Genomic DNA, 12,182 nt, shown 5'->3' on the forward strand with positions numbered 1-12,182 from the left:
GGATGGGTGGATGGATGGGTGGATGGGTGGATGGGATGGATGGGTGGATGGAAGAATGACTCTCCAAAACCCAGAGAGGGGAGCGATTGTCCTAAAAGAGTACATCCATGTTCAGAGAGGCTAACTGGTTTACCACGGCCAATCAGAACTAGTTGGTAGCATATGCCACCCAGAAGCTGGGATTCTTGACTTTTACGTCAAGCCGGGGCTCACCACTGGAAAAAGACTGAGTGTGGAAAGCTAATCCAGGTTAATTCCCGTGGATTAATCATTAATATGCTAGGGAACTGCTGAGATTAAAAATATGAATGAACGGTTTAATTTCAACCCAGCCCCTCTTTATTCCCTCATGATGGCTTGTATTTCCACATCTAACAACTCGTACAGTACCAGTGACAAAGAGGGAGGGGGTATGCGAGACTGTCCAAGAAACAGCTATTAGGAACAGGATTCTGCAGCCACGGGGGTGGGGGAAGTGGTACAGGGCAGATCAGCCTGCAGCAGCCCTTTTGGCCTCCCAGAAACCTTAATTTCAAAGAAAGTGGCTTTGACTCAAGTTCAAAGAGTTAGCTTTAAGAGACACTGATATAATGGTTAAAAACCAGGCCTAAAATTATCTTAATTGAAAGACTTATTTGGTTATGAAGAGAGAGTGCTGGGTTATATGGGGGTGGTGGAGTAGGGATCGAGAAGGAAGTCCTGTCATGAAGCACCGTTTGCTCAGTTTTCTGGAAAGTGGGTGAGTTTATGTGGGTCAGACCCTCTCACCCTCCCCATTGTGGAGTAAAATGCCAGAAAGTCAACTGCAGTCATTGCCCTGCTGCCAGTTGAGGTTTGGACGGTGCCTCAGTTGTAACCTCCCTAAAAATGGGTGCAAATGACGTCCACCCTCCATTCCTCCTGCACCGTCTGGCCTTTCCGCCCCAGTTTACTCAAGAAAATTCTTTCTGGTGCTGATTGCAATCTCTTTGAAGATAGTGCCGTGCCCTCTCTGGACTGACCCCCAGCAGAACTTGTTCTCACATCTAGGGCCCGGAGGGGGCGCTGCTGCGGGGGAAGTCAGTTGGTTTTAAACGAAGCATTTCTCCCTACAGTTCGCATGTTGCGCAACCCTGCTCAGGGTGACACCCACCGCCATCTCAGCCCGGAGGGGCCAGGGGCGCAGGCGCGGCGCCGCCGGGATTCGAACCTTCGCGGCCCTCCAGGCCACAGCCTTCCCGGAATCAGCACCGGCAAGCAGGGTCGCTGGCCTGGGGTGGGCGGGGCCGGCAGGCGCCCCCCCCCCCCCCCCCCCAGTTCAGCCGCGCGTTCCGGCCCCGCCCCGCCACCGCGCAGGGCCGAGAGCCCCGCCGCGCGGCTCCGCCCCTCCCCGGCCCCGCCCCCGCGGCTCCCCGCAGCTCCTCCCCTCTCCCATTGGCCGAAGCGGAGACCCGCCTCTCCGCCCAATGGCCGCCGCCGCGGCTCGGCCGCCCGCGCTCTGACTGGTCAGCGGCCGGCGGAGTGGCGGGGCACGGGCCAATGGGGAGAGGCGGCTCTATGAATGGCTGGCCCGGGTGGGGAAGGCAGGAGGCGGTGATCCCGGCGGAGGGGGCCGTTTGCCAGCTCCGAGGCAGAAAGTGCCACGACTCCACACGCGCGCACGCAGCTAGCGAGCGGCCGGCGCGGACGGGGCGGGTGGCGTCGGGGTCGCGGCGCCTGCAGTTGCTTGGGGGCGGCTTCTCGGCGGAGGCTCGGCCGGCTCCTCTCTCCCGGTTCGGCGGCGGCGGCGGCGGCGGCGGCGGCGGCTCCTGCCCTCTCGCTCTCCCTCCCGCGTCTCCGGCTGCAGGTAAGAAACTTGGCCGGGCCCTGCAGCGGCGGCGGCGGCGCGCGGGCCAGGCCGTCGGGGCGCCGGGGCCGGGCCGGGCGGGCCGCGCCGAGAGTGACACGTCTCCCTGGTGGCCCCTCCCCCGGCGGCGACCCCGGCCGTCGCCGCGGCCGCGGACCCTGGGGGTCCGGGCGGGCCCCGGGGGCGTGTGCCGGGCCGAACCCCGTGCAGGGGCGTTGGCCGAGCGTGCCCGAGGTGTGGACCCCACGCCCTCGCCGTCTGCGGGACCTGCGGCGGCCCCGCGGCGAGACGTGGCTGCCCCCCCCACCTCTCTCCGTCCCTCCCAGCCGGGCCGTCGGGCCGGCCGGCGCGCTCCGAAGTTGGGCGAAGAAAGTTGGCGGCGGGGCGGGGCGGCGCACAGCTGGCGGAGGAAGGGGTTAAGCTTCGGGAAGCGGCTGAATGACGTTGCCGGGCTGGAGTCCGGGCTGGCGGGGTGGGGGCGGGCGGAAGGCGGCGGGGGCCGGCGGGGGAGGGGGCGGGATTGAATGGGGGCCCGGGCCGAGCGCGCCCGCCTCGGGCTGCGGCCGGGGGCGCGGCGGGGCCGGGAGGCGCCGACGGGGCGGGCCGGGCTCGGGGCCGCGGGGGCCGCCGTGCGGGGACCCGGACCGTGCGGGTCCGGACGCCCGGCGGCCGCGGTGGCAACTTCCCGGAGTGCGGGAGGCGGCTCCCTGCTCCCCCTGGCGGTGGGGCCGGGGGCGCTGTTTGCCTGGTCGGCCTCGCGGACCCGGTGCAAGGGCGTCCGGCGGGGGGACGATGAATGGGTCGGCGGTGCCAGGTCCGGCGGAAGTGGCACCTCCGGCCCGGTCGTCAAGAGCGCTGGCACCCCGCCTCGCTCCCGCCCCGGGTCCCGGGCTCCCGGCCTGGCGCCGGGCATGGGAGGGCGGGCTGGGGTCCGCGCTTCCCGGGCAGCATCTGGGAAGCCTCGGGGAACCCTCCCCACACTGCAGGTCACAAACGGTAGCTCGGGTGGTGTCATGGCTAAGGGGTGGGCTTCCGAAAGCCGGCACCATGGGGAGTCGGCCAGGCTGTTTCACTCCGGGGTCCGCTTCCGACACTCCGGGGTCCGCTTCCACGTCGGAACAGCCGGGCTGCCAGAGAGAGAACCGTGAAGACCCAGCACATGTAGGGAGTAGTCCACAGGTGTTGACTGTTACTGTTTTTGCATGAGTTTCTAGGGTGTCCGGGCCGGGAGGGAGGTGGGGTCTGGGTTTGGCTCTGGCCCGCCCGCTGCGGACGCAGCCTTGCCACGTCCTGTCGTCTGGATCCCACCCCTGCCACGCTGCAGACCTTCTGCTCAGGGTGCTTAACCTCTCTGAACCCGGGTTTCCCTATCTGTAGCCTGGAGATAGAACCACCCACTCACTGTAGGGTCCGGCAGCCTCCCAGGTAAGTGCTGGAAAACCCTGGGACCTTGTGCCAGCAGAAGGAGGTTTGGCAATAACTCCTGGAGTTCGGAGGTCAGCAGAGTCTAGGAAGCATTTAGAAAACGAAACTTTGCAGGCTCTTGGGAGCCTCGCGGGTCACTGTTTGCCTGGTGTGCTGGAACCTTCAGAGCGGGGGCATCTGCGTGGCGTTTTCTGGACTTTGGGGAAGGAGGTCTCTTCAGAGCTTTGGCTGTTCCCGCGGGGCTGGGGAGCACTCTGCCTCCCCCTACGCTTTTCTCTGTGCTTGGCTGTCTTGACTTCCCCTTGATCCAACCCCAGAGAAGGCTCGGTGATCCCGCAGCGGGCTGTGGTGACGTCTCTGTTCCTTTATGAACTCTCCAAAGGTCAGGCCCACTGTGGGCTGCCAACTTGTTTCCCTTCCAGAAAGAAGCTTCCGGTTCTGAGGGCCTGGAGATGCCACTTCCCTCTCTGATGAAGCGAAGGAGGAAAGCTGGAGGCAGGAGGCGGAGCAGGGCTTGCACGTTCAGGGCTTCTGGACCCATTGAGCTGCGGGGTGGCGGGGTGGGTGGCCAGATAAGGAGAGAAAGGTGTCTTTGGGACTGGAAACAGCCGCCAGGGAGTGGAGCCGCAGGCACTGTGCCGGATCAGAACTCTTCGCTTTCACAGTTAGGAGTCGGCCTCTGAACATCTCTACAGAGATTAAGAAGTTAGTTTGGTACCTTGGTGCATGAATAGTTTTTGGTGATGGGAGAATTTTAAATAAATCCCAAGCCACTGAGTCACATTTGAGCAATTATGCTCTTTGCTGAAACGAGCCCTAAGTCAGTAGGCTGTAGTGATGATACAGCACCAAATTCCACGTAAGTGGCTGAATGCAAACAATTTGATTGGCATACTGGTTTATTATGTAGCAGGGATGCCTTTTAAAAATGTCAGGACCCCAGACTTTTCTTACTTGTTCTTTTTTATCCCAAGGAGTTGTAACGAGGAGGTGAGTGACATATAGGCAGGGAGTCAACAGTTCTTTCGAGAATCCAGATTTTTCTGTGCTAAAACCTTGTTTTGGGAGAAAAAAATATGGTCAGTGAGAATGATGACAGTGGAGACAGTGCTGTCCATCTGTACGTCCTGGCCCGGCGATGGTTAAGGCCTGGCCCGTAACACAATAATTGCGGATGAAATGAGGTAGACCAGCACACCTGTTAAATTTTCTCCAGCTATCTCATTGGACAACTGAAGCTCAGCCCAACTTGATTTTTAAGGTTTACTGTTTAGACTCAGATTCACAGCTTTGGTGTACATCTCGGCCTCACAGCAGCCCGTTTCCATAGCGTAGATGTGGTTGTTCCCATCCTGTGGATGAGAATGTAGAGGCCCAGCAGGTCAGTTCCTGTTGCCCAGCTGCTGGGCGATGTGGGTACGGCCTTCTGAATGTTCACCAACACCTACAGGCTATATAATTCCACACTCGTTGGGACAGTAAGTACCCCAGGGAGCACCTGGAATTGGAAGATGGAAACGAAGGCGGGGAGTCAGTGTGGGGTGTGGCAGTACCAAGACAGTGCTTTCATTTCATGTCTTTGTCAAGCGTCTCCTGTGTGCCAGGCCTTCAGACACCACAAACAAACCTCGTTCGTGTCTGAAGACACTCCATCTAGAACTGTGTTGTCCAGTACGGTAGACACACGGAGGTATTTCAACTTAATTAAAGTTAAATAAAATTAAACTAGTGGCAGTTCATGCGCTTCCACCTAATAAGATGTCACCGTTAGAAAGCAGTTGTTCCTGACTCTTGGTGTGCATTATAAACTGCATGTTAAGGGAAAGAAGGCGGGGGAGCAGGGGCGCAGCACAGACAGTGGTCGTGCCCTGGAGAGCTTCTTACCTAACACCAAGGGCATCAAAGTGGTCAAATGTAACAGACACGGAAAATAGGTATTGGGCCGAAAACATATGGCTTGTAGGGAAAGTAAATATTTAATTCTAAGTGAGAGAGCCTGGGCAAGAGGGCCACTTAGCATTATAGAAAATTAACCTGGGGACTTCCTAGGAGGCTGTTTTCTTAGGCACACAAGTTCTGATGAGTCTCCTGAAACAGGCAGGCCGACTCCCACGACTGAAGGCCAGACACATGTAGCGTGTTTCCTTTAAGAGCCGTAAGTGACATGCATCTCCCACCTGCCTAGCAACGCAGGGCAACTTTAATTTATAAAGAAAGTTCTGTAATTTCTACGTTTGATTATTTTGGCAAGGCTGGAACAGCTGCCGGTCTCCTAACCTTACACGGTCCAGGGTACAGGCGTTTTCCTGTTTGGCTGGCGGCAGTTTCCTGGCTATTTGCAGGGCTTTGTTATATTCCATAGAACTTTGAAAGGATCACTGGATAGTATTTGGGGAGAATTTCTGAATTCTTGGCTGTACTAGTGGCCTCATCTTAGTACACTGTGTAGAGTAACGTCAAACCAGTTAACAAAGAACCCAGAGTGATAGACAGCTACTTTCTTGTTGGTCAGACAGGAGGCCCCTAAGGTTGTGCCGGAAGTGATCAGCTATTTATAGTGATAGTGAATATCATCTGCTGGCTCCAAAGTTGGATTAGAAGACCATCTTAGACCCAAAGCTTTAATTCTGTGCCCTGACCCTGGTTGAGGTGTGAGTGAACCAGGTGTGTTTCAGGCTGTCTTGAGACTGGTTCCCAGCTGGAGCCCTGCGTGGATGGAATTTGGCTGGCACGTGAGGTTTGTTCAGGCCCGGGTTGCTAAACAACTAAGCCACCTTTTAAAATTGGAGAAGTTGTTGTTGTTAAAAATCTAGATTTTGGGGAAAATGGGAATTTCTGGGCACACCAGTTCCGCTTTCTCGGGTGGCAGCCGTGGACTGTGGGTGTCTTCCCGGGGCAGGGGCTGTGCTCTCCTCCCAGCCTCACTCACAGTACGTGCTTGGGTGCCGGCGGTCCCCGAGGGACACTGTCTACCCCAGCGTCTGAGAGCGAAGAGGAGTTGGAGGGCGTCCGCATGTGACCTGAGTAGTCACCAGCGTCCCCCACTGGCTGCAGCTTGGGGCAGCGGGCGGAGCACTGGTCTGGGTTCTAGTCCCCAGAGTAAGTGGTGTGACCTTGGATGTGACTGTTCTCCTCCCTTGGCTTCAGTTTCCTCCTCGTGTAAGATGAAACCAGGCCAGTTGGCTCCATCTTTCAGGCCACACATCGTGGTTTATCCTTCACTCCGTGCCTTCTCACACTTGTATCCTTTACGACGGCAAACCTATCAGCTCCGTCCACTCTCACCGCATCCCCTGGTGCCAGCCTGGTGCAGACCCCTCATCCCCCGGGTTATTTCACTAGGTCTGAAGTGGTCTGCCTGCTTTTGCCCTCACCCCCTGCTTTCTGGTCTGTTCCCAGAGCAGATCGTGTCACCCTGTGTTCAGGACCCTCCTTGGCCTGAGTCTGTCCAGTGGCCTCCAAGGCCCCGCTTTTCCCTCAGGCTTCACTGCTGCCACCCCCACCCCCTGCTCTGGTCACACTGGCCTCCCTCTGTTTCCCGGGCAGGCCCTTCTGCCGCAGGGCCTTTGCACATGCTCTTGCTTTCCCTGGGGAGCTTTTTCCCAGACAGCCATGTGGCTTGCTCCCCCACCATCCTCAGGTCTGTGCATTGTGACCTCCCTGACCACCCTATTTAAAGTGACAGCCCCGGTGACCCCTGTCCCACTTCTCTGCGTGGCTTTGTTTTCATTATCACCACCTGATGTGTCACATATGTGACTGACTTTGTCATTTCTGACACTGGAGTGTAAGCTCTCCCAGTGCAGGGATGTGGCCCCCCTGTTTCCCCGAGGTGTCCCTAGTGTCTGGACAGTGGTATACAGTAGGTGCCCATCCTTGCCGAGCTAACAGATGATTTTCTAGTGCCTGTGTTCTGTGAGTACATTATCATTTAGCCTCAAGTAGCCTGGATTCCTAGAGCATCAAACATAAACACAAAAAACATATTCCAAAGCCAAGCGACTTTTGGATTCCCTCCAGCCTGGCTCCAGTTGGGAGACTGACCGTTACATTCATGGCGGTGCTGCCACACGTGGCCCATCCTGCTCCGCCAGCAGAAGCCAAGGCTCTGAAGTGACCTTGGCAGAAGGCTTGGGCGTTTGCTCTCTCCCAGGTGCCCTGCACCTGCAGGCCGGTTAGATTGGTCTCAGCGCTGCCTGTTCTCTGCTGTCCGTCACCCAGGCGGGGGCCTCACCAGACCGGGCCCTTCCCAGGTGCCTGCGCTGGTTCCAGGAGGAGAATTCTCAGCGAGCATCCTTTATTTCCCGGCGGAGCTGATGAGCTAGATGGGTTTGCAGAGCAGCCGAGTGTATCGGTGATGACGCCCTCACCAGGAAACAAAACGTTATTTTTGGTTTGAACCGTGCACTGCCTCTGAAAAGAGGTGGGTTTCGTGTTTCGTGAGCAAGAGTGTTCCTTCGTGGTAGGAGGGGAAATTCTTTTCTGGTAGTTGGCATTCCATTCTCTCTTCTTTTAGTCAGACTTTGTTGGACTAAGAGGGCTGGATGAGATGAACCTCCCGCCTCCCAGATGGCGTTTCCTCGAGGACCGGGCGTGGACGCTGGGCAGGTGTGGGATACTGGAGCCAGGCGGGCTGGCTGGTCGCAGGCCCTTCCAGGCCGAGCCCACATCCCTCGTTGCCTCCTCTCTGCCTGCCTTTGCTTTTAGGCAAAGAAATGGAAAAGTAGATCATAGATTCTTGGCCCCTCCTGACGGGAGGAGCTGGCCTACGCATTTCACGCAGAACCGTGAGAGACCGGGTTCTGGCCCTCAGCCCAGGCAGTATGTTCTATTGGAACTTTTCATTCAGTGGTTAAAATGTACAACTCAGCTGTAGCAAAAACTATTTCCTTTTTAATTAAGGCTCATCCTGCATAGGAATTAGATGCAGCTTTATTTCTGTTGAACACGTTTTCATTTCTTGGTGAGTTCTAGATCGTCATAGTTGGGCAATTTCGTAGTAACTGCAGTGACTCGGGGAAGGGGTCAGTGCGCAAGAGTGAGCGGTGACGACACCGTCAACAGCGGCCTCGTTAGTGACATGTTGTTAGGGGCGTGGACGGGGCTTTAGCCACGGCCGAGCCGGCCACTGCAGCCTGTGTTGTCACCTCCAACCTCAGAGGGAAGCCCTGAGATTTGTTCTGAACAGTCTGGTTTCGGAAGCCACGGGGACAGCGAGGTCTGTGGGGCTTGGAGGCGGGAGGCGGTGCCCACCGTGACCTTGGTCTCCACTTCCCCTCTCTTGGGAGCTGCGTGGTGAGCGCACGTGAGGGGCCTGGGGGTGGCAGGAGTGGACGTGCCGTGACAGGACCCGCCTGGCATCAGAGATGCTCCTCCTTTGCGAGCTGTGTGGATTCATTTTCCTATCAAAGTTGGCATGTGTGTATATACATATTTTAACTCTTTACTAAAGTAAAATACAAATATAGAAAAATGCACTGTCCCGTCTACACCTCACGGAGCAGCGCCCCATGTGACCAGCTGGCCAAGAAACATTGTCCCCCAGCAGCTCATTTCGTGCCCCTTGGGTAGCTGCCTGTGCCCGGGGGTAACCACACCCCTGACCTGTAGCTCACAGGTCCCTCCCGCCTGCGCGTGAACTCGGGACAAGTGGACACGTGGCCTGTGCTCATCGTGGCCTCCCATTCGACGTTACGTGTGAGCACGAGGTCCGTCCGTGGTCTTGGGCTATTGTAGTTCATCCCCCTGCTGTATATTCTCTGCACATCACTGTGCCGGGGCACTTGGATAGTTTCCGCTTTGGGGCTTCTGTTTCGATGTACTCTAAATTACATGATACTGTAAAATACAGTCTTGCCCCTGACTTTGGCGACCGCGTGTCCACTTTTCCGCTGGGTCTGTTCCCAGGCGTGGGGCTGCGGCCACGGGAGGCATATGCTCAGCCGTGGACAACAGTGCAGACTCCCCAGGGCACTGGTCCTCGTTTGTACTCCCACCGGCAGCATAGGAGCTTGGAACATGACTTCAACAGGAACCAGGGTGAAGTTGAGTTACTACTGCTACTGATAAGAAGCACCCCCTTGTGCTGCCCTCCCCGTGTCCTGGAGATGGTTCATCAAAGATGAGCCTTTTCATAGGGCTTGCGGAAAAGGGTCAGGTTTTACTGCCGGTGAGCAGATGCTCTCCAAGCAGAAAGGCGGCGCCTCGCAGTACATGAGGGAGGGCTCACAGAGCTTTGATCTGCGGGGAGATTCTTCATCAGACCCCCCACCTCACCCCGGTCCCAGCAAGGTAAATGTAGTGACTGTTGGAGTGTTAAGTGGATTTCTTCAAAACAAAGGAGCCGGCCGTTGGGTACCAGAGGTCATTCCACCTGAGCCTCTGCCCACCTGCTGGGACCCTGTGCAGAGCCCAGGGCCGGAAGGCAAGGGCACCGGGCAGGCTCCCCTCCTCTTGGGACAGATGTGCATCCAGGCTTGGATCTGGGAGTCACCCTACACAGCAGCCCTCCGGTCCCATTGCAGGGATGACCTCTTTCCTTTTAAGAGCTTGCCTGGTTGGGGTTTGGTTTGGCCACGAGTGGCAGCAGTGCCAAATGTCAGTAGCTTGAAGAAGGGCGGGCTGTGTTCCGGTGGCAGGGTGGGCTGGTGGGCTGGACCAGTCTTCTCCCTCGGGTGGGGCAAGTGCTGCAGAACAGATGAAAACAGCACCTGCGGAAAGCACTGAACGGCTTGGAAGAGCCTGAGGAAGGTAGTGAGGAGACCAGAGTCTCAGTGCAAAGATAACCCTGGATGGTGAGCACAGTCCTGAGGGCACTCGGTGAACTGGGCAAACTGAGAGTTCTGATGGCACCTCTGGGCGCAGGGGGCAGAGACCAAGGTGGGCAGGATGATGGAAGCTGTGCCCACCGAGGACTCCTGCACCTCCAGGGTGAAGGTGAGTCAGAAGTAAGCCCGTCCCCTCCTGAGATGTTGTCCTTCATGCAGATCCCGTGACCTCAGAGGTAGGACATTTTCAAGCCAAGTCTGATTCTTTGTAGAGAGTGCTCCAGGGCCAGTCCACAAGCAAGCAGGTCTTTGAAGGACTGCGCCTTTATCCTCGGCTCAGAGAATCCCCATGTGTAATTTTCAAGGCAAACAAGCATCCCTGGTTGAGAATAACCAAACAGAATGCCGCACGTTCAGTGAATGAGGACCAGCAGGATCGTCTGTGAAAACAGAGACAGTGAGTGGTTGACACAGTGTTTAAAAGTTCTTCTTACTCTGCTTAAAGTAATAGACAAGGTGGAAAATACCTACAAAGAAAGGGAACTGTTAAGTGACCTAGCAAATTTGATAAAGGAATCAGGTGCAGTTTCTAGCCATGGGCAGCTCAACCACTATAGTTAAAAACCCAACGGATTGAAACGCTTGATTGAACTGGAAGATAGAGCAGAATGTACAGACTTCACTTTAGAACCAAATAGGGCCGTAACTTCTAAGACCAACTGAGAATCAGGGAGAAGAGGTGGTGTGCCAGAGCCCGTGTTGGATGAAATAATGACTGAGAATTGTACAGAATGGAGGAGACACCCATCCAAACAAAGGAAAAACACCCACGTGTAGAAAGTGTAGTGATACAGCAACCAAAGGAAAAAATTCCAGAGTGAGGGTGAAATGAAGGTAACTTTTAAGGCAAAAACCAAGACGGTTAATTAGTGACATCTTGGCTAAAGGAAATTCTCCAGGATGTTCTTGGAAGGAAAATAGTGCCAAACGGAAAGAAGAATGAAGAAGGTGGGAACATTTGGGCAACTCTAAACAAATGTGAAAGAATAATAATAATGTTTGGGGGGGGGTGCTGGAAAAAGGATATGGTTAATGACACCTAAGTTAGAGGGGTGTTAGAATTAGTGGAGGGAGTAAAGTTTTGTTTAACTTTGAACTTTTTGAACCTCACATATTATTGTGTTTTAAAGGTAGTCACTAAAGAATAAAAACTGTATTCTGCAATAGTAGAGGGGAAAAAAATGGAGTGATTTAAAAACAATCCAAAAAGAGATAAGAAAGGAGACAAAAAGAACTCCAGGACGGGTGGGGAAATAACACAAAATAAGATTATAGAGTTAAACTCAACTATATCAGCATTTAAAATGTAAATTGGGGACTTCCCTCATGGCGCACAGTGGTTAAGACTCCATGCTCCCAATGCAGGGGGCCCGGGTTCAATCCCTGGTCAGGGAACTAGATCCCACATGCATGCTGCAACTAAGAGTTCGCAAGCCGCAACTAAGGATCCCACCTGCTGCAACTAAGACCCAGTGCAACCAAATAAATTTAAAAAAAAAAATTTTTTTTAAATTGTAAATTGACTAAATACTCCAGTTAAAACATAAAGATATCTTACTGGATTTTAAAAATCCAACTCTTGTTTACAAGAGACAGGGTGAAAATGAAAGAATATATAAAACAAAAATTGACAGAACTACAGGAAATGGTCAAATCTATAAGCATAGTAGAGAATTTTAGCATATCCTCTCAGTAACTGACAGCTAAGCAGACAAAAATCACTAAGAATTAGAACTTGAACAAAGTTACGAATGTGATCTATGACTCTATATAAATAAAACAAAACACTGTAGCCAGCTAATACGTATTTGACTTCAGAATTTTCAAAGATTGGCTGTATCCAGGGCCTTAAAATCAATCTCAACAAATGAAAGGATTGAAATTATGTAGAGCAGGTAGTCTGACCAGAGGTCAGTTAAACTAGGAATATGAATAAAAAGATAGAGAATCTCCATGTATGTGTATATTAAAATAAAACAGTTCTAGCATGTATTTGTAGGTCAAAAAAAGAAGGAAAATAGAAAATGTTTTGAAATGAATGATGATGAAGATACTACACATCAAAACTTGTAGGATGTAGCTAAAATATTATTTATAGGGAAATT

The 12,182-nt window shown here is 54.3% G+C and overlaps 1 protein-coding gene across 3 annotated transcripts in view; it reads left to right on the forward strand.

Moving 5' to 3' along the window:
• Positions 1–1,589: 1,589 nt before the first annotated feature.
• The window catches only part of RRBP1 (ribosome binding protein 1), a 58,417-nt gene continuing 47,824 nt past the window's right edge, over positions 1,590–12,182 (forward strand). For 2 of the 3 annotated variants that reach the window (XM_061209664.1, XM_061209663.1), the window contains exon 1: positions 1,744–1,825. The gene's annotated coding sequence lies outside the window, so the exon portion shown is untranslated. Of the gene's footprint in view, positions 1,826–12,182 lie in introns of all 3 variants that reach the window. The other variant, XM_061209665.1, reaches the window with a different exon arrangement.

Source organism: Eubalaena glacialis, chromosome 13 (assembly GCF_028564815.1).
Source record: "Eubalaena glacialis isolate mEubGla1 chromosome 13, mEubGla1.1.hap2.+ XY, whole genome shotgun sequence".
Classification (NCBI taxonomy): domain Eukaryota; kingdom Metazoa; phylum Chordata; class Mammalia; order Artiodactyla; family Balaenidae; genus Eubalaena; species Eubalaena glacialis.